This window comes from Martes martes (assembly GCF_963455335.1).
Source record: "Martes martes genome assembly, chromosome: X".
Classification (NCBI taxonomy): domain Eukaryota; kingdom Metazoa; phylum Chordata; class Mammalia; order Carnivora; family Mustelidae; genus Martes; species Martes martes.
The window spans coordinates 12,753,194-12,781,158 of record NC_137897.1 but is presented as its reverse complement, the minus strand read 5'-3'; the positions used below and the strand labels follow the sequence as shown (position 1 = coordinate 12,781,158).

At 40.3% G+C, this 27,965-nt stretch overlaps 1 protein-coding gene and 1 long non-coding RNA gene across 5 annotated transcripts in view; one reads left to right on the top strand and one right to left on the bottom strand.

The window, feature by feature from the left end:
- NHS (NHS actin remodeling regulator) overlaps positions 1–27,965 on the bottom strand; it is a gene marked incomplete at both ends in the record, with an annotated part of 329,842 nt that overhangs the window by 13,589 nt on the left and 288,288 nt on the right. The window lies entirely within an intron of this gene.
- LOC308336904 overlaps positions 1–27,965 on the top strand; it is a 51,493-nt gene that overhangs the window by 18,156 nt on the left and 5,372 nt on the right. The window lies entirely within an intron of this gene.

Genomic DNA, 27,965 nt, shown 5'->3' with positions numbered 1-27,965 from the left:
TTTGGAGCTAGACTGTCTGACTTCAAATCCTGGTTCTACCATTTATTCGCTGTGTGACCAGGGACAATTAATGACTCTTTCTAAGGACTTTCTAATGTCGGTTTCCTCATCTGTAAGATAGGGAAATAATAGCATCTATCTGCCCTCCGGGGCTGTTTTGAGGATTAAATGAGCAGTAAGTTAACAGAATTGACTGTGAAAAATGGTGGCACTTCATAAGGTCTGTACGTTTGTCAGCTGCTACCCCCGCTACTGCTACTATCATTATTACCCTTACCGTGTAGCTGTGCCGTATCTGTGACATCGACTTTGCAAATGGTAACTTTCTTTTAGAGCCCAGTCCCGTTTGTTAATTTGGGAAAGACAGAATTCTTTCTTTCCTCGAGCGAGTTTATTGTCCGGTGAACTACTTGGAAGAAAATTCCCTGTGTGCACTTTCTTCATCCAGGCTGCTTAAAATCTGCCTCTTCCCCATATTCACAGACTGTATTTGAAGACAGGGCCAGGCTTAAGGGCATGTGACAGGGTTCCACACTCAGAAGGACACCATGCTTTTTTGAGTAAGGGGCCCTGCGTCTTCATTTTGAACTGGGCCCCACAAATTATGTAGCCAGTCGTGTTTGGAGAATAATCAGGTAACTAGAATCCCCTTTTCAGGATCTACTGAGCAGGACGTTGAAACTCTCTTAAACTCCAAACCATGTCAGCTTTAGATTCAGTTAGGCCTCTATTATAGCACTTTCCCTATAGCATTGCTTTAACGTAACCTGAATTCTTCCTGGATGTGTCTTTTTCTTCTATTAGATTATAAATTCTTAGGGGTTAGAAGCCACATTTGATTTTCTTTTCAGTCTTCCATGATGCCAGCAAAGTGGCTCCTCCTTGTAGGAACTCAAAAAATTATTGGTACACTTGAATGATATGAGCCTTGTTTGTTTTAATAGTGATGAGAAACTCCAAAAGAGTAAGGTTTGTGGTCAAGATATCAGGAGGAAGCAGACACCATAGAATCCAAGGGCACTGATCATTTTAGTGCAAGTAGGTGAAAAAAGTAGAGGAAACCACAAGCCACATTTGGTTCCATCAGAGGCTCAGTATTCCAGTTCTGATTTTTTCTTAAGCCTATGGCAAACCTGTTTTGAAGGTGGAGCACTCAAGGTCTGATTCTCTTCTGAGTTTCTAAATTTTAAGTGACAGGGTTGCTCATTAATTTTTAAGCAAAGCAAATGCCATCTCCTCAGGCCCAGTTAACTTTGATCTAGATGTTATTTAAGACAAATGATTTCGTAGGGTCTGTGGCTCCCTCACTGAAAATGATCATTTTGACAGATGTGCTGTATGTGGCCTGAGTTCAGACATTACCCCGCTTCTCTCCTAAGCCTCCATCACAGATAGTGATGTGTAGGTCTCAAGTAAGACCCCGGCGTATGCCAAGTAGAGAGCAAAATCATGGAAGCAGGAGAAAGGGAGCCTGAAAACAAAGCCTGTATGGTGAAGGAACCCGTTTCCAAGAAACCAAAGGCTCTGGTGCCTCATGAAAGAATTTAAAGAATTACACAGCAGAAAACTGCAGGGAATAAAACACATTAATGATATTAATATATTCATTTTGGTAGTTTGTCTTTAACCTTCTAAGTCAGCTCTCCTACTGAGTGTTTTTTCCAGGAGTGAGGGATGAGGAGTGGTTTTTAATTTTCATCAGTTTGAGACCCCGCCCCGCCATGCCATTAAATAAGTACGAGGTAACATTTGGAAATGACTGAGGACTCCAGGTCCAGAGAGAGACTGTTCTGTTTTGGTCAACCATCGTTAGGTCAGGGTCTCGGCAGGTTACACTCCACTGAAGATTCCTTCTCAACTGATCCGCCTCTGCGCTGTTTTGATAGGAGCTCCAGCCTCCAGCTCGTGAGGCCTGAAACTAGGTGCTCTGGAGCTTGTGTGTGGAAGGACTTTGTTCTTTGGTTTTACCACCACGACAAAAGCACTCAAGCTCCTATAGATGATCTGTTGATTTAGAATAGTTAAGCTTATAATATTGAAATGGACTTTGGTTTTATTTCTGCCGTGAAATTAGTACCTGCTTAAGTGAAGTGTTTTAAAGCATTCTCTTTCCTGGGTGTTTGGTCAAAGGAAGTAAAATAGTTCTGATTATTTCTGATTCGACTTTTATATGGTGATATAATCAGTTCATAGGATTTTTTTTTTCTAAAACTACCTAAGAAATAAAACTGAAACAGAACTGCTGCCTCCGGGCATCTCTGCACGGCCCAGCATGCCAGTCCTTAACCAGTGCGCACGGATACGGTGAGGAAAAGCTGCATGCTGATCAGACTTGTATGAATTAAATTATCCTTTAAGGACTCTATTTAAATGAATCATTTTGCTTATTCTTAGTAAGACCTACAAGGGCAGAAACCATTTCTTGTTCATAACTGTATTCCTACCGCCTTGGTAATGCTTAAGTAAAATCTGTTGTACTGCTAGCTAGCACCCCCATGTGCCTGGCCCAAGCAAACAAAAATCCTCTCAAAAGAAATAATATCAGATTATCTCCACATACAATTTTGCAGTACAACATCCAGCACAAAGTCAAAGATAACAAGGCAAGGAGGAGACAAGACAGCATGAGCAAGGAGCATCCAAAACAATAGGTAGAACAGAAGCAGAGCCATAGGGTGTCCTGTTTTTGGAATTACCACTCCATGCAGGAGTAGCAGTGAACAACCTTGGCTTCCCCTGAATAAGTATGTGGGAAGCCTCTTAGACCACTCATTGATTCATTCAAGAACATTTCTTGAAGGTCAAAGATAGCACCTGGGGAACCAATGTGTCACATGAAAAATGATCTCTCTCTCATCACTATATAGTTCTTTTGACTTTTATTTTATTTTTTTATTAGCATATAATATATTATTTGCTTCAGGGGTACAGGTCCGTAAGTCGTCAGGCTTACACATTTCACAGCACTCACCATAGCACATACCCTCCCCAGTGTCCATCACCCAACTACCCTCTCCCTGCCCCCCTTCTTTTGACTTTTCTGTACTTTCAGATATTTTCGTAATGTTGGAGAAAAACACACACATAAAAATGTGTCTTTCTTTTTCCAGGCTCCCATTCTGGCCCTCTTACCCCTGATTTTAAGAGGCCTTAGACTCCAAGATGAGACCATTTTAGAATGGTCTTGTCCATTCTGTCCCTGACAAAAGATGCTTCTTTGATGCTTTCACCCCATTTCTGTCCCTGCTGGCCCATAATTGACACTCTCAGATCTTTTCCCTACCTGCCCATGAAACTGCTTCAGTGAAAGTTAGAGCTACATACTTGGGGTCAGTGCTCAGAACAAGAAATAATAGACACTATTCATTTCTTCAGTTTTGTGGCTGTGAACAAGCATTTCTCCAAACATCTCAAGATTTTCCCCAACCTTTCTCTTACTGCCAAAAGAAAAATATAATCCCCCTGCATTTTACTTTCTTTGGGGTTTTATTTTATATGCTGATGGGAGCTTATTTTGCCTGTAGACTCTCCAAAAGACATCTGTTAAAATGTTGTGGGTATTTCAGCAGAAAATGTTTTGAAAATTTGGCTTTAGTGTGTGATCTAACTGATAACACATGGCATTTATAGCAGCTGACTTTCAGAGCTGATTCATTACTATCATGCTGTCTTAAACATGAGAAATATTCACTAGAGAATGGATGCTGTGGTATGCTTGAATATAGGAATAAAACCTTAGAGCGAAGATGCCCATTACAAGCCACATGGGTTCTTAGTCAGGTGATCTGGGACCTTACTTTCATTCTACCCTGGGGTCCATTTGTCCTTAGACCAGGTCCCTGCATTTCTGCACAAGGTTACAGCCTATCTAGGAGATGGAGGGGACCTTGTCTGCCTCAGATTTTTCTTACTGGAGTGTGTGAATGTGTTGCACATAAACAGAAAGTGCCTCGATCTTTCTGGAAGGCTTAAAGGAAGCCGGCGATACCTTCTTCACTCTTCCTGCTGTAGTTACATAGCACTTTCTTTCCATGACACTGTCCCAGAGCCTCCTATTGGCTGGCATTGTGCTCTTCCGAACATGCTTAATAACATCATTTCTGACTCATACTGTGCTTCTCCCTTTTCTCTCTCCTCAACTCCAACATTTACCAAAGTGATTAATTGTGGGAAAACAAAATGAAGTAAGTAAAAGTTTAGGGTGCTTCCTGTGTCTCTCTCTCCTAAGCCTTTCTTCCCTTTCCTGGTGTTGCCTTTTCTACCACTCTCCCAGGAAAGCCAGGGCCTTCATGCTTTCCCCAGAGGGCCTAAACGCAGCACCCCCAAGTGCCCAAACCCTTCCCACTGCACCCCCAGCCATCTGTGAGGCTCGACAGAAGCCCACAGATGCATTCACATTAATGTGCTGAGAACTCCTAGTGAGAAGCCCAAAGGAACACATCTCTGAGGCAGAATTGTGGATAGTGGTTATAGGCCGGGAGGGAGATATTCAGGAACAAGTGCCGACTGAGTTCTTTTAACCACTTTATATATTACTGTCTATTTAAAACACCAAAATGCAGAAATATTCAGGACTGGGAAAAATGGCCTTATCATTGATAAGTCTGTTATTCCAAATCATACCTTTATATCTCTTCCCTGCCAGATATTGCCACCACCACTTCCTCAAGTCTCCTGAGAAGCACTTGGCTAAAGGAAATATACAAAAGGCCAATAAGCATATGCAAAAGCCCTCAACATCATTTCTCATCGGGAAAATTCAAATGAAAACCCCAGTCACATACTGCTGTGTACTGGAGGGGCTAAACTTAAAAAGATCAATAATAACAAGTGCTGGCACAGAGGAAGAGCAACTAGAACTCTCATAAATTGATGGGGTGCATGTAAAATGGTCTAGTCACTTCAGAGACTGGCAGTATCTAACAAACCTAAGCATATGTCTGCCCTATAATTCCCTCTCAGGTATACGGAGGTAAGAAGAATGAGTATGTCCACAAAAAGCCTTGCACAAAAATATTCATAGCAACTTAATTTGTAAAAGACCCCCTGCAAAAAGTCCTCACAACCAGAAACACCTCCATTATCTACCAACAAGATAATGGATAAACAAATTGGGGACTACCATATTCATATAATGCAGTACTACCCAGTAATAAAAAAGAACACGGTATTGATACATGTAACATTGACCTCAAAAAAGTATGTGGAGTGAAAGAAGCCAAACACAAAAGAGTATGTGCTCATTCACTCAAAAGTGAATCCCACCCTCTTGATGGTCTGATAATGTCTTGGGTATGAGATCGGCCCCTAGTGAGCAGAACTTGAATGCAGTGGCAATGGCGCGGTTTCCACCGCAAGAGAGTCTTTGTGAAAGACAGCATGTAGCCGCCAAGAATCTCTCTCTCCTTTTGATCTCAGCTGGAACCAAAGGAAAATTCTTTGGGTGATGGAATGCAAAATGATTTTATGTATTTTAAAGTTCAGGAACACTTTGTTTAATGGTGTTCTATTAATGAAGTGATTTAAATGTGCTGAGCATAACAGAATTCTACTTTGAAGCCTGTGTGGATGGTAGTCCCCATGTGAATGGAAAAGAGGGCTCCAGGGAGGCCAGGAGAGAGACCACTTCCTGCTGCTGCTCAGTCATTTATTCACAGGAATTGCTCTGGACTGTCAAGGAGAACACAAAACAAGGCCCACTGGACCATGATCAGTGTGATGTTGATGCCAGTGAGTGTCTTATTCATCCCCTGTGGCCAGCTTTGCCAATTAGTGGGGTCACTGCCAAGGGCCATTCAGTATCAGTCCTCAAAGGTTGCTAGCACCAAATAAAAGACATGAGTGGGAAAAAAGCAGGCCGGGCTTTGAAGTGGAGGGAAGAAGGAAGCTTTGAACTGCTGCAGACGGCACAAATACCCTCACCCAAATTACAGGAGCAGGCAGCGTGAGTCCCACAATGGCCCATCGGTGCGGGGAGAGTTCCTCCCTCGCCCACCTGCCTTGCCCTCAGCTGGAGGCCCCAAGGTGTGCAGTAACTGAAGACATGTTGTAGATTTGGCTTCACTCCAAGGGACACTTTTCCCTTGTAACTCACGCCAGTTGTGGCAAGAGCTCAGTAGGGTCATACTTAACCTTACCACAGCAAAGTTTTTAAAAAATAAGAAAAGATAAAACCTTCTTATGCACAAGCCATGCATGTTCCACCTTTATTTTTTACCTTTTCCCCCCCTTTTTAATTGACTCTTTTTTTAGTATAGCTCTATGAGTGTTATCACATGCCTAGACTCATGTAACCCTCCCACTATTAGGATTCAGAACATTTCCATTACCTCAAAAAGGTCCCCTGTGCTATCCCTTTAGAGTCATACCCACCCCCCAGCCCCTGGCAACCAAGAACCTGTTGTCCATCACTATGGTTTTGTCTTTTTGAAAGTGTCATATAAATGGAATCATACCTTTTGATACTGGCTTCTTTCACTCAGCATAATGCCTCTGAGATCCATCCAAGTTGTTGTGTGTGTCAGTAATTCATTCTGTCTTATTGTGAGTACTACTCCATTGTCTGCTTGTACTTAGAGCAGCGGAATGTCTCAGGTGTGCAAGAAAATGTGAACCTGAGCATATTCCGGAACGATGTGTACAAAGCAGTAATTTTATTCACTGCTCCACAGCCAGGCCTATGTTTTAAAAAGAAAGAATTCCAAAACTAAACTCCGCAGTAAGGAATTTTCTTTATTTCTCACAGTATTTGATATTAACGGGGCTCGTGGGCTAATGCTGTCATTAGTTGTTGTGCTGCCTGTTCGGCTGTCGTCTGTCAGCTGCACATCTATTCTGCACTCTGCCGGGACTCTGAAAATAACATTTCTCTCTCACCAGCTGCTCCCTGTTAGGTTCTGTCCTAGGTGTGTCAGCTCCTTTCTGCACTTACTGTCTCTGTGTCGCCTCCGTTTCCTGTTTGCTATGTCCGTTTTGCAGTACCTTCCCGATACTGAGTTCTCTCTGTTAAAATAACTGCTGTGGATCAGTCTGTGTTCCTGGCTGGACCCTGACTGCTGAAGTGTGTGGTACCAGGCTTTCACCCTGGCTTGCTTGTGTCTAAGGCACCTAAAGTACTTGCTACCTCTGCTTCCTCACCCCATGAGGAAAACAGGAACCGGTGTGATGGTCTGTGGGATGTCGAGATGATAATGATGTCTGCATTTTATGGCGGGGAACAGGAGAACTGACGGCGTCTCAAAAGCAAACTGCTTCTGGTGATTCTCGAAAATGGGTATAGAGGGGGAAATGTATCTGCTGGGGTCAGTAGCTGTATAGTTGCATGTCATAGGTGCTGTGCTGACTTGTCCCAAGGAGAGTCCCATATCAGAACAGCAGCTACAAGTAAAGTCACAAGTTACTTATAGCCAGTCTGTGAGAGCTCACAGCTGAGTTAAATGGAGCATGTGACAGGCATCACCACTCCTGTAGTCTTACATTTGAAACTAATGTCAGGCTCTTCCAACCCTACTATACCAAGAAGAAACCTCTAGAAATTGAGGAAGTTAACCCTATACACACATGGCGTGGTATCTTCATAAAGCACTGCTCTTTCTGACCATGTTATTTCTGTGCTCAACACTCTTCTAATTTCCCGTGTCTGTGTAATAGATTCAGACGTTTTAGTCTGACATTCAAGGTCCTTCAAGATCTGGTCTACTGGAGCACTGCAGCCGAACCAAAATATTTGGATTGATGTATACGCCCTTCATTTTCTCCTGCCTGTGTGAGCTTGCTCTCATGGTTTCCTCAGCTTATAATCCTTTTCCTCCCAGTTTACACATGGAAATTCTACCCCATCCTTCAAGGCCTTTTCAGATGCTCCCTTTACCATGAAGTTTAATCCTAACATCCAGCCCTATTCTAACACCACAAACCAGTTAGGCGCTAATACCTTATACTTAATAACATACAATTTTCTCTACTATCCCATGTACTCTGTATGGCAGAAATTATGTTTCTCATTTTTGTGTCAGTTAATTTTCTTCAAAATGAATAAATAAGAGGCCACAGTGGGAGAGAGGGCATTCCAAGTGGAGATACTGTTTTGAGAGTGCAGGATATTTTCTCAAGAAGCACGTATAGTTTTGTTTGCCTGAGGTCTAGGGTCTGTGCAATGGATTTGTGGGAAGTCCATCTGGAAAGGTATGTTAGGACCAGATCATACAGAGGCTGGAGAGTTGGGCTAAGGATTTCAACTTATTTCTTTAGGCAGAATGAAGGAATTGAAGGTTTCAGGATTAGGGAAGAATTTTTATGTCAAAGGTTCTCATACCAATGTTAGAATTTTTTGTAATCGATTTAAAGGAACAAACTGGATGAGATAAAGGAAAGCACTTAGACTGAAGCAAGAGAAACTTAATTGGATGGATAGAACCATCTTGAGACAGGCCATAAAACAACAGAATATTTATGAGAGAGCTTGCAAAACTATGAAGATATTTTATAAAACCAAAACACAACCTGTCTAGGACACTGTGGTATGTGTAATTCTTTTACAACAAAGGAAAGGCTTGGTCAGCATTTCTCAGTCTCGGTCTTATAAACCAATAGAATTTCAGAAATCTCCGGTGAGGACTCATGGAGAAAGAAGGAGGGGAGAGGCTGGATGAGAGGAGATAGAACTGGGGACGGGAGAGAGAGTGAGGCAGTGAGAAGGTCTTTATCCCAGGGCAGGTCGAATACTGCTGAAATGCCCCTCCCGCCGACTCTAGTCTTTAAGCCCTCTCTTGGCTCAGAACTCCACTCCCAGTCTTGTCATTCTTCTGTAAGACAGTTTTGTTGTTCTCAGAAGCTGCTTTCTCATAAGACCTATTTTCTTCTTCTTGATAGAAAATGGAAGAGTGAACATGGTCATTGCTTATAGCTCTGGAATAAGACCAAGGGGGTCTAGGTCTTCGTTTGAGTGATTGCCTTCATTTACTTCCCAGTAAGGCCGTTGGAATGTCCCATCTTTCAGATGCACCTCCTTGGTAAGAAGAAAAGTATGATTTGACAGACTTTTACTTTAAAATCCCTGGATGCATAGTGTGATAAGTTAGAAAACTACTATCAGGCTATGAAATGACAAAGAATCCCTGATATTCTTCCCAGGCTAATTTTATGAAGCCTGACACAGAGGATAATTGTTAACACCATATGGTAGAATGAGTTAACCGTTAGTCCAGATGGTCAGGATTTAGGCTTTGGTGTTCCTCGGGAACCTGATCAACCTTTGCCACAGCGCTGCATCTCATGTCAAGCTTCGCCGTCCACTGCCACAGAGACTGCTAGATATTCTGGCCCTGGACCACTGACAAAAGCTGGAGAGGGACGCTTGGTGAAATTGCTGGAGCATCTTACCACATTTGGGGAAGGATGATTTCCATGCCTTTCCATCTAAACCTCAGGATCTAAGCAGGGACTTAGACTCCAAGGGTCCCCATGGACCCGACTGCAAGCTGAAAGTAGCAATAGCAGATGTTTCAGCTCAAGTGCTGACTCTGATCAGTAGTGGCTCTCTGGACCGTGTGGGAAAGGTTGGCTGCGATCTAATGGGAATGCCTGCCTTAGGCTTGCACGGGGGAAGAGCAGGTAAATGTCTTGAGTATTCGCGGCCCATACCAACGTAACTTACTGATGAGAACAGATGAGCTGGACAGCCCATTCAGCAGAGGACGAGGGTGAGCTGCTACGACGGACTGCACACCCTCAAATGGGAATCTATGCCATGAGGGGGCCCTAGGGGCCAAAGTGTCATATACCATAGCAAGTTCTAATTATCTCAGATTAGATTCTCTGTGGTCTTCTGAATTTTGCTATTTAAAGAAAAGAAATTATGAACTAAGCTTGTCCTGGTTGAACTTACTTTCTCCAGAAGCCATGTATCTATCATAGGCACTGGGGTACAAGTCCCAACTCAGGAACTGTGGAATATTTATGGCTAAGAGTGTGTGTGTGTGTGTGTGTGTGTGTGTGTGTGTTATCTTTGTATTTTGAAATAACTGAATATTTACACAGAAGTTGCAATAGTAGAGAAGATTCCCATATACTCTTTGTCCAACTTTTCCTAATGTTAACATTTTACATAACTGCAGTACATTTATTGAAAGCAGAAAATTAACATTGATAAATACTATTTACCAATTTATTAGCTTTATTTGGCATTTACCAGTTTTCCCACTAATGTTCTTTTTCTGGTCCAGGATCCAATCCAGGATCCCACATTGCATTTAGTTGTCAAATCTCCTTAGTGTCCTTCAGTTTGTGGTAATCCCTCAATCATTGCTTTAATGACCTTGACATTTTTGGAGAGTGCTGGCTGATTATTTTCTAGAATGTTCCTTAATTAAGGATGTCTGACATTTTTCTTCTGGTTAGATTGAGGTCAGACATTTTTGGCAAGAATCCCACGGAAGTGTCATCTCATTGCATTATATCAGGAGGTTCATATACAGCTGTGCCCTATTGCTACTGATGTTAATTTTGATCACTTGGCTAAGATGGTGGCTGTCAGCTTCTGCAGCTAAAATTACTATTTTCTGTTTGTAATCAACAAGTATCTTGTGGGGAGAAACTTTGAGACGATGCACACATCCTATTTCTCAACATAATTTCACCCAACTAATTTTGGCATTCATCGATGATTGTTGCCGATAAAAATTGTTACTATCATATTTGGCTAATGGTGATTTTTAAAATTTGTATCAATACTTCTACATTTATTCACTAGAACTCTTCTGTAAGGAAGAACTACTCCCCATACATGTATTTATTTATCCCAATTTCCTTATAGCAGTATAGATACAGATCTTTATTTTCTGAGTTATAATCCATTACTATCTTTATTTTATTGCTCAGAGTGTCCCAGATTTAGCTGTTGGGAGCTCCCTCAGGTTGGCTTCTGTGCCCTTTTGACGTGCTTCCTATAATTTTTTGAGCACTTTCTTGCTTTTGAGCATCTTAAGATATTCTAGGCTTATCTTACATTTCCCCTGGCCCAGTTCTTGAATAAATTTCTCCAAGGATCCCTGGTTTATCTTTTTAGAGAATGGTATTTAGAAAGATGTAAGCAGGGCGCCTGGGTGGCTCAATCGGTTAAGTGCCTGCCTTTGGCTCAGGTCGTGATCCCAGGGTCCCAGGATTGAGCCCTGCATCAGGTTCCCTGCTCAGCAGGGAGTCTGCTTCTCCCTCTCCTTCTGGCTGCCACTCTTCCTGCTTGTGCTCTCTCGCTCTCTGTCTGTCAAATAAATATATAAAATCTTAAAAAAAGAAAGAAAGAAAGAAAGAAAGAAAATGTGGGCAGTAGATGTATTCAGTGTTACCAGAGTATCATTGCTTCTAAGGCCCTCTCAGATGACAGAGCTAAGAAATATGTTTGTATACTCATACATGCACATAGACACATGTTTATTTTATGCCTATCCATCTGCAGATACATGTGTATATCTCTCTGTGTGTTTGAGAAAATATGTATGAATTTATACTGATATTTTAGATGTAATCCAATACCAAAGGATTCATTCTAGACTTTCCCCATTTATTTGTAACTCCTTTCTCTAGCAGTAACAAACTCATTGTCATTATCTACAACATATTTGCTCAGTCCTATCCTGCACATTAAAGTAGTTTCGGAATTTTTAGTTCATTCTCTTGTGAAGAATAAATTTTCCAACGAGAGTACAATATTTGTCTACAGTTCCTTTTCTTTAGCTTTCCACTGTTGCTTCAGGTACAGCTGCTCCTAGGGGAGCTCCCACTTGGGGTTGGAGCCTCAGGCCTCCATGTTACTGTGGAATAAAGAACTAGAGGAGATCAAGGAGACCAGCCTTTCCCACAGTCAGATCACCCGCCTCTACAGCCAGTTCACCAGCCCTGACAAAGGTGAGAATGGGGCCCTCAGCTGGGAAGATTTCCAGTTGATGCCAGAACTTGTCATCAACCCATCGGGAGATGGCTCATTAGTGCCTTCTTTCCAGAGGGAAAAGACCAGGTAAACTTCCACTGATTCATAAAAACTGGCTCATTTCCAACCCACTTCATATAGTGCTAAGAGCAAAGATGAGAATGGACCAGAACCACTCAACTCTGAAGCAATGAACTATACTTTGCTTTTTGGCTATATGATTTGGATAAAGATGATAGGATCTCCCACAATGAGCTGTCCAGAGGCTATGCATGATGGCTGGAGCTAATTTCCCAGAGGAGCAACTGAGCAGCATCACAGGACCATCCAGGAGACTGATCAGGATGGGGATGGTGCCGTATCATTTGCAAAATTTCTTAGGGTTTTGGAGAAAGTGGGCACAGAACAGAAAGTCAGCATCCAGTTTCTTGACTAAAAAGTTCCTCGTTGTCTAGTATTTAAAAACTGGAACTTGAGAGTCCTCCTTCCAGCCCCACCTCCACCCTATCACCCCCTTTCTGCCAAGACACCACTGCTGTTGCAGGACAGCCCCACGTGTGCTCTGTTAGCACAAACCTGCCTTTGGGGCAAACAGGACATGACAGAATGGCACATCCAGCCTATTTCTCTTCAGTATCCATTCAGCTGTTCCCCATTTACAGATATCATCTCCCCCAGTGATGCTGCCGAATGCTATCTGTCCATCCTGTCTGAGAAAGGGAGGGAGGGAGGGAAGGACTCTTGCCAACTGGCCAAGCTAGCTTTCCCTGGGTGTAGACTACAGCTATGCTGCCTTCCCCTCAGCTAGGTTTCAGCACCCTCCTACGAACTCTTCCGTATGTCCTTTGCTTCTCTGTCACCCAGCATACCATTCACTTGATCTTTTAGTCTTCCTGCTTTTTATTATGCCTGAGTTTCCTCTTTTTTTTTTTACCTGGAACCCCAAGCTATGCCTGTTAAATACATATCTAACTTGGCAAGATTGTTCTATGGTCTGGTAGTTTTTATCTACTTTTGCTCATAAATAAGCCTCCGGGATGTTATATCCCCAGGAACTTTTGGGGAATCAGCATTTCTGTCAGAGAATATGACCATCTCTTGGTCCCCTGCAGTTGCTCTGTCATCAGAGGACTGCTGGATGGAGATGTTCATCTTAAAAGGTGAAAGGTGTCAAGCCAAACTTCTCGGTGGTTTTCCCAGGCCCCTCAACGTCTGGCCTCTGATTCTCCACACACAGAGTACCTATATGGCTACTCTTCCTTTTCAGAAAATAACCACATGCCTGCAGGTTTGCTCAGCTTGGAGGCATGGTCACCACCAGAGTGGCTTCTCTGACAGTATGCTTGGGGACCTTCTCGTGGGTTTCTGAACAAGGAGCTAGGGCACCCTAAACGCTTCCTGTATTCCCATCTCTGCCGCATGGTTGATGCCTAGTTTATCTGTCCAAGAGATTTAAAGATTGTCCTCAGGATCCTGAAGGTTTTTGCGGTTGCCAAATGATTATGCTAGGAGGTCCAAAGCATTGACTGTATTGTCCCATTAGCTGCCTGGTTACATTGACTACGTATCTCCTTGTGTAGATTACTGTTAACCTCTTAGAAACATGGGATCTGGCATTGGTAGCACAATACGATGTGGCATTATAGACCTTTCTGCGAGCCAGAGCAGCTTATTTGCCCAAGTCAGCTTAAAGACCTCATTGAATCAGGCAGTCGCCATCCTAATGTCCAAATCTGTTCATTCGTATATCTGCCCATGGCTCACTTCCCCTGACTCATCACTTGCTTGCTTGCTTCCTTGCTTTGGAAGGAAGATGTGCACACAATTCCTTAGGAAGGGAATGGCTGAAGAATATCACTGCAAAGGAAAGGGAGAGGAATGGGGAACAGAGGAGCAGTCAGGTGGGATGGCTGAAGTATAAATGAATGAGAAATTCTACAGAAGTATCATTCTGGCTTTGTGATCAAGTGATGTAATACAAGAATCGTACAAAAGGGACGAATTGTCTGATACTTATCTATTCAGTACCTCAGAGGCTCTTGGACTTGAATATTTTAAGTTCCTAAGTTTATGGCTTTTCCTTCTTTTGGTGTTTGAATACTGTTTGAATTCATGGTTGTGCCTTCTTATTCTATTTAAAATTATATTCATCAATCCATCAGTAAATATTCTCGGTTAAAATTAAACAAAACAAAAACACTTCTTTCCAGAGTTACTTAGGTTTACCTCTTTCCTTTCCCACCTCCTTCAGTGTGACTATGATATTCATTTGAAATATAGTTAGGTTTATTTGTTGCTGTTTGCTTTCCATTTGCGGTTCTCCTCACATTCTGATTCATTTTATTTATTTATTTATTTATTTATTTATTTATTTATTGGTGGGGGGCTAGTATGTAAAACATTACGTGAGTTCTAAGAGTTAGACCTACCCCAAAAATATACTCAGAGAAGTGTCACTCCCTTGACTCTACTACCTCCTTCCCATCCCCCATTCTTGCTAGTCTTTTCCCACTTGCCGCCTGTTGGTAAATCAATCTCATTACTTTCCGATTTGTCTTTCTTGTATAGCTTTGCAATAATGCTTGTTTTGAAAAAGCAGGTTTGTGCCACCATGATTGATATATCTGAGAGAACAGTTGGAGTTTCATGTGTATTTCGTGTTTGTTTATGGACAGTTTCATGCATGAGAAATTCTAGGTGAACCCAGAAAGTATACCCAGCTGACCTGAGCTGGGTAAGAATATGTAAGATGCACATGCTGTAGACATCTCTGAGTTCCCCTGGTTCACTAGTGTCTTAGAAGCCACACCCATCCATACCGGGGCTACAGCCTTCCCCGCCTTTGCACCAATTCACAAGCTATAGCCGTCCTGATCGCCATTCCACAAACAAACTTCAAGGCTTTTTCTAGGTAAAGTGACATGTTTATTGTATTATATTTCTTAACTATTTAATGTTGTAAAATTGTGTTGCTGCTTTTTTAAAAATTAGGTTCCTATCTCTGTGTGTGTGTGTGTCTGAGGTTTCCTGAGTGTTGTACCCCATGTTCCCCCATAAACCTTCTGGTTTTTATTGTGGAATTTTGCATAATGTGGAGACTTTTAGGGACGAATATATTGTGTTATAGCAAAACTGACTCTTTTTTTAAAGACTATTTCTTTTACACAAATAAATGGATACCTGTATATTTTCTTCTGTATCCTTTTTTTCTAACATGAAGGGTAGCGTACAATAGACACTCTTTTGGGCTTTGCCTCTTTTTTTAAAAAAAGAATTTGACTTCATGTTTACATTTTTTATTTGAGTATAGTTGACGCATTGTTATATTACTTTAGGTGTACAACATAGTGACTTGACAAGTCTATACATTATGCTGTGTTCACCACAAGTGTAGCTACCGTCATATCATTATATTGCTATTACGGTATCATTGACTGTATTCCTTAGGCTGTCCCTTTTATTCCTATGACTTACTCATTCCATTACTGGGAGCCTCTATCTTCCTCTCCTCTACACCTATTTTGCCCATCCCCCCCTCCATGCCACAGCCCTCTCCTCTGGCAACCCTCATTTTGTTCTCTGTATTTATAGGTCTGATTCTGCTTTTTGTTAATTCATTTATTTGAGGGGTTTTTTTAGGTTCCACTTATGAGTGGAATCATATGGTATGTGTCTTAGTCTTATTTCACTTAGCGTAATATCCTGTAGGTCCATCTATATTGTCTCAAGTGGCATGATGCCATCTTTTTTGTGGCTGTGTAATATTCCATATAGAAGGATCTTGTTTATTTTTCTACTATGCATGCTGTTTTTTAAAATTTTTTTAAATTTAATTTTAAATTTAATTCCAGTATAGTTAACATACAATGTTATATTAGTTTCAGGTGTACAATATAGTGATTCAACAATTCCATACACTAGTCAGTGCTGCTCATCACGACAAGTGCACTCTTTCATCCCCTTCACCTCTTTCACCTCCGGTCACCTCCCTTCTGAGAACCGTCAGCTTGTTCTCTATAGTTAAGAGTCTATTTTTTGGTTTTTCTCTTTTTTCTTTGTTCATTTGTTTTATATCTTAAATTCTGCATATGAGTGATATCATATGGTATTTGTTTTTCTCTGATTTATTTTACTTGACATTATACCCTCTAGATCTATCCATGTTGTTGCAAATGGCAAGATGTCATTCTTTTTTATGGCTGAGTAATGTATATATACCACCTCTTCTTTATCCATTTGTCTATTGATGGACGATTGGCTGCTCCCATAATTTGGCTATTGTACATAATGCTGCCGTAAACAAAGGGGTACATATATTTTTTTGAATTAGTATTTTTGTATTCTCTGGGTAAATACCCAGTAGTGGAATTACTGGATTATATGGTAATTCTAATTTAATTTTTAGAGGAACTTCCGTAGTGTTTTTCACAGTGACAGCACCAGTTTGCATTCCCAACAGTGCACGAGGGTTCCTTTTTCTCCACATCCTCGCCAACATTTGTTTTTTGTCTTTTATTTTAAGCCCTTCTGACAGGTATAAGGTGATAGTGGTTTTTTATTTCCATTTTCCTGATGATTAGTGATGTTGCATATCTTTTCCTGTGTCTGCTTTGGAGAAATGTTCATGTCTTCTCATTTTTAATTGGATTGTTTATTTTTTGGTTTTGAGTTATGTAAGTTCTTTATATATTTTGGATACTAGCCCTTTACTGGATATGTCATTTACAAATATCTTCAGTAGGTTCTTTTAGTTTTGTTGATTGTTTCCTTTGCTGTGCAGAAGCTTTTTATTTTGAGGTAGTCCCAATAGTTTATTTTTCCTTTGTTTCCCTTGCCTCAGGAGACAAATCTAGAAAAACGTTCCTACAACTGGTGTCAGAGAAATTACTGCCTGTCCTCTCTTCTATGATATTTATGGTTTCAGGTCTCATATTTAGGTCCTTAATCCCTTTGAGTTTATTTTTGTGTATGGTTTAAGAAAATGGTCCAGTTTCATTCTTTTACATGTAGCTGTCCAGTTTCCCAGTACTATTTGTTGAAGAGACTTTTTCCCATTGCATATTCTTGCCTCTTTCATTGAAGATTAATCGGCTGTATAATTGTGGGTTTATTTCTGGGCTCTCTGTTCTGTTCTGTTGATCTGTGTGTCTCTTTTTTTGCCAGTACCATGCCATTTTGATTCCTATAGTTTCATCATATATCTTGAAATCTGTGATGGTGATACCTCCAGTTCTGTTCTTTTTCAGGATTGCTTTTGACTATTCAGAGTCTTCTACGGTTCCCTACAAATTTTAGGATTGTTTGTTCTAGTTTTGTGAAAAAATGATTTTGGTAGATTGATAGGGATTTGTATTAAATCTGTAGATTGCTTTGGGTAGTACAGATGTTTTAACAATGTGTGTTCTTCCAGTCCATAAGGATGGAATATCTTTTCATTTGTGTCATCATCAATGTCTTTCATAATGCTTTATAGTTTCCAGCTCTTTCACGTCCTTAGTTGAGCTTATTCCTGGGGATTTTATTATTTTTGGTGCAATTGTAAATGGGACTGTTTTCTTAATTTCTCTTTCTGCTACTTCATTATCAGTATATAGAAATGCAGTGGATTTCTGTATATTAATTTTCTATCTAAAACCTTATCGAATTCACTCATCAGTTCTAGTAGTTTTTTGGTGGAGTCTTTCAGGTTTTCCGTATATAGTATCTTGTCATCTGTAAATAGTGCATGTTTTACTTCTTCCTTACCAATTTGGATGCCTTTTAGTTTTGTGGTCTGATTGCTGTGGCTAGGACTTCCAGTACTATATTGAGTAACAGTGGTGAGAGTGGACATTCTTATCTTGTTCCTGACCTTGGAGGAATAGCTCTTTTTTTTCCCATTGCATATGCTGCCAGCTGTGGGTTTTTCATATATGGCCTTTATTATGTTGAAGTATGTTCCCTCTAAACCAACTTTGTTAAGGTTTTTATCATGGATAGATGTTGTAGTTTGTTGGATGCTTTCTATGCATCTGTTGAAATGATCATAAGGTTTTTTCCCTTTCTTTTGTTGATGAGATAATATCATACTGATTGATTTATAAATAGTGAGCCATCCATGCATTCCTAGAATAAATCCCGCTTGATGATGCTGAATGATTTTTTTAATGTATTGTTGGATTCCATTTCTTAATATTTTGTTAAGTATTTTTGCATCTATGTTAATCAGAGATAGTGGCCTATGGTTCTCTTTTTATGTAGTGTCTTTATCTGGTTTTGGTATCAGAGTAATACTGGCCTCATAGAAAAAATTTGGAAGCTTTCCTTTTTTCCTCTATTTTTTGGAATAGTTTGAGAAGAATAGGTACTAACTCTTCTTTAAATGTTTGGTAGAATTCACCTGTGAAGCCATCTGATGCTGGACTTTGGTTTGTTAGGAATTTTTTGATTACACACTCAATTTTATGGCTGGTAATCAGTCTGTTCAATTTTCTATTTCTTCCTGATTTAGTTTTGGAAGGTTATATGTTTCTAGGAGTTTATCCATTTCTTTTAGGTTGTCCAATTTGTTGGTGTATACTTTTTCATAATACTCTCTTTTAGTCCTTTGTATTTCTGTGGTGTTGTTGTTTCTCCCTTTTTTATTTCTGATTTTGTTTATTTGAGCCCACCCAACTTTTTTTTTTTTTTTTTTTATGAGACTGGCTAAAGGTTTATCAATTTTGTTGATCTTTTCAAAGAACCAGCTCCTGGTTACAATGATTACTATTATTATTATTTTTAGTTTCTGTTTTATTTCCATTCTAATGTTTATTATTTCCTTCCTTCTACTGGTTTGGGATTTTGTTTGTTCTTTTTCTAGCTCCTTTAGATGTAAAGTTAGGTTGTTAATTTGAGATTTTTTTGCTTCTTTCTGTAGGCCTGTATTGCTATACACTTCCCTCTTAGAACAGATTTTTCTGCATCCCAAAGACTTTGTACTGTTGTGTTTTCATTTTCATTTGTCTGCATGTATTTTTTTATTTCCTCTTTGACTTTTTGGTTGACCCAGTCATTGGTTAGTACTCTACTATTTAACCTTCATGTATTTCTGTCCTTTGCAGATTTTTTCTTGTAGTTGGTTTCTAGTTTCATAGCATTGTGGTCAGGAAAGATGCATGGTATGACTTCAGTCTCTCTGAATTTGTTGACACTTGTTATGTGGCCTAACATGTTATCTATTCTGGAGAAGGTTCTCTGTACACTTAAAAGAATGTGTATTCTGCTGTTTTAGGATGGAATGTTCTGAATATATCTGCTAGATCCATTTGGTCCAAGGTGTCATTCAAAGCCACTGTTTTCTTGTTCATTTTGTTTGGATGACCTATCCATTTATGTAAGTGTGGTGTTAAATTCCCTTACTATTATTGTATTACTATCAATTATTTCCTTTATGTTTGTTATTAGCCGCTTTATGTATTTGGGTGCTCCCATGTTGGGTGCATAAATATTTACAATATCTTTTTGTTGGATTGTTCCCTTTATGATTTATAGTGTCCTTCTTTGTCTCTTGTTACAGTCTTTGTTTTAAAGTCTGTTTTGTCTGATATTAGTATTGCTACCCTGGCTTTCTTTTCACTTCCATCTGTATGATAAATGCTTTTCCATCATTTCACTTTCAATCTACATATGGTTTTAGGTCTGAAATGAGTCTCTTGTAGGCAGCATATAGATGGTCTTGCTTTTTTATCCATTCCATTGCCCTGTATCTTTTGATTGGAGCATTTAGTCCATTCACATTCAAAGTAATTATTGACAGGTGTGTGCTTATTGCAATTTTGTTACTTTGTTTTATGGTTGTTTTTGTAGTTCTTCTCTGCTCCTTTCATGCTGTCTTCACGCATGGTTTGTTGGCTTTCTTTAGTAATATTCTTGGATTCCTTTGTCTTTATTTTTTACCTATCTATTACTGGATTTTCGTTTGTGGTTACCATTAGGTTTGTATATAACATCTTCTGCATATAGCACTGTATATTGAGTTGATAATTACCTAGGTTTGAACCCATTCTTTACTCTCTTCCCCACCTCATTTTGGGTAAATGGTGTTATACTTTATGTCTTTTTATTTTGTGAGTCCCTTGACTGATTTTTATAGATACACTTATTTTTACTACTTTTGTGATTCCTACTTATTTTACTCTTAGGGTCTTTTGTTTCCACTCTAGAGTCCCCTTTGACATTTCTTATAGTGCTGGTTTAGTGGTCATGGTTTCCTTTAACTTTTGTCTCTTTGGGAAACTCTATCTCTCCTTTTAGTCTGAATGATAGCCTTGCTGGACAGAGTATTTTTGGCTGCAGGGTTTTTTTCTTTCAGCACTTTGAATCTACCATGTCACTACCTACTGGCCTATAAAGCTTCTTCTGAAAAATCAGCTGACAGCCCTTTGGGGTTTCCTTTGAATGTAACTGTTTTCTTTTCTCTTGCTGCTTTTAAAATTCTCTTTTCGTCACTACTTTTTGCCATTTTAATTACTGTCTTGGTAATTGGGTTGATTTTGTTGCAGGCTCTCTGTGCCTCCTGGGTCTGGATTTCTGTTTTCTTCCCTAGATTTGAGAAGTTTTCAGCTATTATTTCTTCAAATAAATTTTCTCCCCTTTTTCTCTCTTCTCCTTCTGGGACCCCTCTAATGTTAATATTACTAGGCTTGATGGTGTCACTGAGTTCCCTTAATCTATTTTCATGTTTTATTCTTTTTCTCTCTACTGTTCTGCTCGATTGCTTTCCATTACTCTGTCCTCCAGGTCACTGATCTGTTCTTCTGCTTTCTCTAGTCTACCATTTATTCTATTTAGTGTATTTTTAATTTCACTTATTAAGTTCTTCATCTATGATTGGTTCTTTTTTATGTTTTCTATCTCTTTTTTGAGGGTCTCACTGAGGTCCTGCACTCCTTTCTCAAGTCCAGTGAGAATCTTTATGACAATTACTTTAAATACTCTATCAGGCATATTACTTATCTCTGTTTCGTTTTGCTCTCTTGCTTCACTTCTGCCCTTTTCTTTCATTCAGGACATATTCCTGGGTCTTCTCATTTTGTCTAACTCTCTGTGTTCCTTTCTCCATGTTAGGAAAATCAGCCATGTGTCCTCCTTTTGGAAGTAGTGGCCTTATGAGGAAGAGGTCCTGTAGTGCTCTGCAGCACAACATTCCCTGTTCACCAGAACCTGGCACTTCAGGGCTGTCTCCTATATGTGTTGCATGCGTCCTACTGTTGTGGCTGTGCTGTATTTGCCTTCAGGCCATTTGTCTCTAATGTCTCTCTTTGCCTGTTATAGGCGGGGTTTGGTTACTATGTTGTTAGTGGGTCAGTCTGGGGCCACCTTGGGCTTAAGCTGAGTTAGATCAGGCTTTTCCCAGAGCTGTGGTAGCATCAAACTGCAGGGCACTCTCCCTGTGTTATGCCCTGAGAAGCTTTCATTCGTGGCTGGGGCCTGCAGTCAGACATCACGTCTGCCCCCAGCCCATTGCTGGGGCTGCAGTCGTATTGGTATGTGCAGTTATTTTCCCCAGGAGTCACTTTGGAGTCATCCTGTCTCCTGTCGGGGCTGCTTGCACACAGCCAGGCTTTAGAACTGCTTTGGATGGGCTCCAGCCAAGGGCATATTGGAAGGGGTATGTCTGTAGGGAGAGCGCAGGGGCCAGGTGTGCAAGCCAACCTGCTGTGGGTGGCAAGCTGCAGGTGCTCAGGAAAACTCTTGTGAAATCCTGATAGATTGGAGGGGACAGATCTGCAGAAGAGCATGGGGGCTGGACACAAGCTGTTAGTAAGCTAAGTGGAGAGTGTTGCGCTCTGGTGGTTCCACCAGGTGTCCGTTTATCTAGGCTGGGGGGCACGAGAGGGAAAGGGCACCTACCAGCACTTTTGTTCTTGGAAAAGTTTCCCAAAGTTCCCTGCTCCTGCAGCACATGCTTTGACATTAGTAAATAAATCTTTCAGTATATCTCGGGAAGTTTTCAAACTATTGCTTCTATGCTTTATCTCAGTGGGGCTGTTTGTTAAATGCTGTCTCTTTAAAGGTGGGGACTCAGTTCCCTGTGACCTTCCCAGCTCCTGCAGAGCTGACGCTGCTGATTTTTAAAGCTCCAGGTGTTAAGCCCTACTGATTAGGAAAACTTGCAAAGCCAGGCGCCTCTGGCCTTCAAAGCCAAATGTTATGGGGATTCATGTTTGCAGTGCAGTCCCCATGCCTGGGGTGCCTAGTGCAGGGTCCTCTCCTCTCCCTTCATTGTGCTGGTGGTGTCCCTCCCTCCTGTGGGCAGTCCTGCTAGTTTGTCTGGCTCCCCACTGCATCTCAGTCCTTCTGATCCTCTTTGATGTGGCCTCTTCTCTACATTTAGCTGCGAGAGAATGTCGTCAGTCTTCTAGTTGTTCTGGTTTATTTACACTGATGTGGGTGTTTCCTAGTGGTGTCTGTGGGACACATGAGCCCAGGATCCTCTTCTCCTATTCCACCATCTTTCCCGGAAGTCTACATGGGTCTTTTTAAATCTATTCTGCCCACCCTACATCTTTTGGCTCCAGCATTTAAGCCATTTATATTTAAAGTAATTATTGATAGGTATGTACTTATTGCCATTTTTAAATTTGTTTTCTGGTTGTTTTTGTAGTTCTTTGTTGCTCCTTCTCTTGTTCTCTTTCTTTGTATTTGATGAGGTTCTATATTGTTGTGTTTGGCTTTCTTTTTATTTTTTGTGTATCTGTCATAGGTTTTGTGTTTGTGGTTCTCATGAGGTTTGGTCATTTAAGTTCAAATACAGTCTAAAAAAACAGGGAAAAAAAACCCTTAATTTTCTTTTACCCTTCTCTTTCCTTTTTACTCCCTTTCCACACTTAATGCATGTTTTCATATTTTACATTTTTCTATTCATAATTTTTTATGCCTAATTGTAGCTATTTCTTTTCCACTTAAAGAAGTCCCTTTAACATTTCTAGTGAGACTCATTTAGTGATGATAAACTCCTTTATCTTTCATTTGTTTGGGAGACTTTAACTCGCCTTCAAATCTGAATGATAACCTTGCCAGTCTTGGTTGCAGGTTTTCCCCTTTCAAGCACTTTAAATATATCATGCACTCCCTTTTGGCCTGCAAAGTACTGCTGAGAAATCAGCTGATAGCCTTATAGGTTTTCTCTCGTAGTTAACATTTTTTTTCTCTCCTGCTGTTTTTAAAATTCTCTCTTTAACTTTCACATTTTAGTTACTGCGTGCCATGGTATGGACCTCCTTGGGTTCATCATGTGTAAAATTCTGTGCTTCTTGGGAGTGACTGTTTCCTTCCTTAGGTTAGGGAAGTTTTTAGTTATTATTTCTTCAAATAAGTTTTCTACACCTCTCTCTCTCTCTCTTCTTTTAAGACCCTATATCATGATGTTTGTTCACCTGATATTATCCAAGAGATTGCTTCATCTAGCCTCATTAAAAAATTTTTTTTCTTGGGGAGCATGGGTGGCTTATTTGGTTAAGCGTCTGCCTACGGCTCAGGTCATGATCCCGGGGTCCTGGGACTGAACCCCACATAAGGCTCCCTGCAGGGAGCCTGCTTCTCCCTCTCCCTCTGTTCCTCCCCCCAGCTTATGCTCTCTCTCTGTCTCTCAGGTAAATAAATAAAATCTTTTTAAACAGATTCTTTTCTCTTTTTGCTGTTCAATTTGTGCACTTTCCATTATGCTGTCTTCCAGACTGCTGGTACATTCTTCTGCATCCTCTAATCTACTACTGACTCTCCCTCTAGTGTTTTTTATTTCAGTTGTATTCTTCAACTCTGGTTCTTTCTAGTATTTTCTATACCTTTATTGAAGGGCTTACTAAATTCTTCCATTTTTTTTTCTGCAGCCCACTATCTTTATTATCATTATTTTAAATTCTTTATTAGGCATATTGCTAAAAAAGGAGGGGGGCGCCTGGGTGGCTTAGTTTTTAAGCATCTGCCTTTGGCTCAGGTTATGATCCCAGGGTCCTGGGATCGAGCCTGGCATTGGACTCCCTGCTTGGCAGGAAACCTGCTTCTCCCTCTCCCACTCCCACTCCCCCTGCTTATGTTCCCTCTCTTGCTCTGTCTTTCCAATAAATAAACAAAATCTTTATTTTAAAAAAAGGTATATCGCTTATCTCTGTTTCATTTATTTCTTTTTCTGAGGTTTTTATCTTTTTCTGTCTATTGGAGCATATTCCTCTCTCCTCCTGTTTTGCTCAACTTTTGGTGTTTCTATGGATTAGGCAGAAAGGCTACTTCTCCTAAACATGAAGGAGTGGTCTTGTGTATGTTGTCCTCTCTGTAGATTGTGTGTGTGTGGTGACTTTTGCTGGCTGGCTGGAGCTGTGGCAGTATGTGTTAGTTACTCTTTTAAACTGTAGCTTTTTATAGAAAGAAGAAAAAATTAAAAAAAATTTTTAAAAGAAGGGGAAAAGAAAAAACAAAAACCCCAAAGAACAAAAATAAAAACCAAACAAGACAAATTTTAAAAATAAAATATAAATACAACTTTTTTTCAGTTAAAAACAAAAATATTTTCTGTGCCCCAGCACCACAGGATGTTGTGGGCTGTTGTGGGCTGTTGTGGGCTTTTGGATCCTAGGCTAGCTGAGGTTGCAAGCTGTGAGCCAAACCCTGTTCTGGCTTGGGCTTTTAGGCTAGAGGGGGAGAGAGGATCCCAGCTGTTCCTCTGCCCTTTTAAACAATGGCTCTTTTTTTTTTTCTGTGTCCCATTGTGACCAGGGTTGGTGTGGTCTTGCAGACCCTCGGCTTGTTGAGGTCAGAAGCTCCTGGTGATGACCAGACCTGCCAGTCATGGCATCCAGACCCACCACTTACAGCATCTGGGTCCCGTTCCCGTCTGGGCTTTTAAAGTGGAGGGGAAGAGAGTGTTTCTACGGTTTTTTGGCCCTTATAAACTTGGCTTTTTTTTTTCTTTTGTCCTGTGCTTCGGTGCAACTGAGACTGGTACGGGCTTGTGGACCCTTGGCTTGCTGAGGTTGCAAGCTCCCTGTGGGGGCCAGACCCACCTGTTAGGGAGGCTGGACCCTGCTCCATTCTAGGCTTTTAAGGTGATATGGGAACATAAACTGTGTCTCTCTCACCTGGAGAACATTCCCACAGCTCCTTCACCGCTCAGCAGAGTTCTAGGGTTGTGTCTTTTATATGCTACTTGCTCTTTAAAACTGTGGCTTTTATTTTTCTGTGCGCAAGGACAGAGGGATCTGTTCCCAGTTCCTCAGTACTCTCCCTCCCCACTGCTGTTCACAGTGTGAGTGTAGGGGTTCCCTTTGGTTCTCTCTCTCTCTCGCTCTTCTCTCCATCTTTGGTTGCTCAGAAGCTGTTCGGTCAGTCGTCAGGTCTTCTTCAGGAGGAACTGTTCTATCAATAGGTGCAATTCGGTGTGTTCCATAGGGGAGGTCAGTTCAGGGCTTTCCGATATTGCCATCCTGTGCTGGAACCTGGGGCTTTGCCTTTTTCAGTTAAGAATATGTCCTGGAATCACTCCTTATTAGTTCATAAAGATCTTCCTCATTTTTCTTACAGCTGCGTAGTACTGCATTGTGTGGCTGTCTTGTGGTTTACTCCATCAATACAGGTACATGTGCCACAGAAGAAGGGCTAATCTCACTCATAGATAAAGAATTCTTCAATATATCCATCTATGTATAGCCTTTTGCTTATTTACAGTATCTTTTGATTTTAAGCAATACTGCAATGATTAATCTTTTGGTAATACTGGAGGTGTTAGTGGGATTGCTAGGGCGAAAAGTAAGGGTATATGTCGTTTGGTTAGATATTGCCAAATTCCCCTGCAGATAGGCCATACCAAGTTTGCATTCTCACCAGCAGTGTTTGTGAGTGCCTGCTTCCCCCCAGTTTCACCAGATTATGTTGCCATATTGTTTAATTTTTGCCAGTCTGATCAGGTGATGAGTGATTTCTCAACATAAATGTTTGCATTTCTCTAATTATGAGTGAGTTTGTACAGTTTTTCTTAAGTGTAAGCAACATTTTTATGTGTTTTCTGGATTGTCTGTTCAAGGCTTTCCCCACATTTTTCTACCATGTTTTTGTTCCTTTCTTTGTCCCTCAATTTTTTAAAAAAGATTTTATTTATTTATCTGACAGAGAGAGAGAGAGGAAACACAAGCAGGGGGAGTGGAAGAGGGAGAAGCAGACTTCCCGCTGAGCAGGGAGCCCGATGCGAGGAGGCTCGATGTGGGGCTCAATGCTGGGCTTAATGTAGGGCTTGATCCCAGGACCGCAGGATCATGACCTGAGCCGAAGGCAGACACTAACAACAGAGCCACCCAGGCACCCCTCTTAGTCCCTCAGTTTTAAAGAGGTATTTATCTACTTAGTGATATTAGTCCTTCGTGGTATATATTGCTATTTTCTCCCAATTTTGGCTTATGTTTTGACTTTATGGTGTTTGAGCATACAAAAATATTTACTGTTCAGATTTATCAGTCTTTTCTTTTACTTCCTCTGTATTTTGAGTCAAAGACTGAGGTTAAAGAATAATTCACTCCTATTTTCCTCTAGTACTTGTGTGGTTTCAGTTTTTATGTTTAGGTCCCTGATCCATTAGGAGCTTAATCTTGTGTTTGGTGTGAAGTATGGATTTAATTACATGATTCTCAACTAGGGGCAATTCTGTCTCCCCAGGGGACATTTGGCAGTGTCTAGAGACATTCTGGGTTGTCAAAACTAGGGGGAAGAGTGCTCCTGGCATCTCTTGGGTAGGGGCCTAGAGTGCTGCTAAACATAGCACAGCACACAGGACAGCCCCCACAGCAACGCCTTATTGGACTCAAAATGTCAATAATGCCAAGGTTGAGAAACTCTAATGAAATTTTGTCTTTTATCAAGTGGCTTCCCAGTTGTTCCAGCATCATTTAAAAAAACCCCATCTTTTGCCTCAGTGTTTTGGGATACTGCCTTTATCATAGATTATGTTTTCTGGACTTTGTATTTTTTTCTAGTGATATATTTTTGTTTTTTTCTACTGTATTAGTATTAATATTCATGTATTAGTATTAGTATTAGTGTATTAGTGCCACACTATTCATGTATTAGTGCCACACTATTGTAATTATAAAGGCTTTAAGGATATTTTAATGCCAGGTAGAGCTACTTACCCCTTATTGGTTTCCTTTGTCAGTATTTTCCTGGATATTCTTGTATGTTTTTCCATAAGAACTTTAGTATCAATGGGTCTAACTCCATTTAAAAGAAAGCTTATTGGTATTTTTATTGAGATTGTGTTAAATTTATAAATCAACTTAGAACTGACCTACTTATAATGCTGAATCATTCTTTCCAAGAATAGGGGACATCCTTCCATTTGAGAAAACCTAATTTTGTGTTTTAAAAGAATGTTTTGTCGTTGCTCTCATACAGGTTTTGCACATTCTGGTAAATTAATTCCTAAGTATTTAATCTTCTTTGTTATTGTTGTAAATGGAGTTTTCTCTACTACTTGGTCTTTTAATTGGCTATCATTTGTGTAAATGAAGGCTATTGATTTTTGTGTGTTTGTATCCTGCTACCTTACTGTGTGTTTGAATTAGTTTTATCATTGATCCTCTACCAAGAAGATCCTATAGTATCATATCATCTGCAACTAGATATAGCTTTACTTCTTCCTTATCAAATCTTATGCCTATAATTGATTTATTTTGTCCAGTTGCATTGATTAATCTCCCTAGTATAATATTAATTAGTAGCAGAGATAGATAGTGAGCATCTCTGCCTTGTTTCTGATTTTACTGGAAATGCCTCTAGTGCTTCCCCATTAAGAGACTGGCTTTAGGACTAAGATATGTATATTTTATCATGTTAATGAAGTACCACTCAAGTCCTATTTTCTCAAGTCTTTTTATAAAGAATATGTGTTGAATTTTATTTAAGGCCTCTCTGGCACCCGTGGACATAAACATATTTTTTTTTCCCTTTAGATAGTATATGATTAGTATATGATACCATATATATATATATATATATATACACACACACACACACACACACATACTAATCTAATACA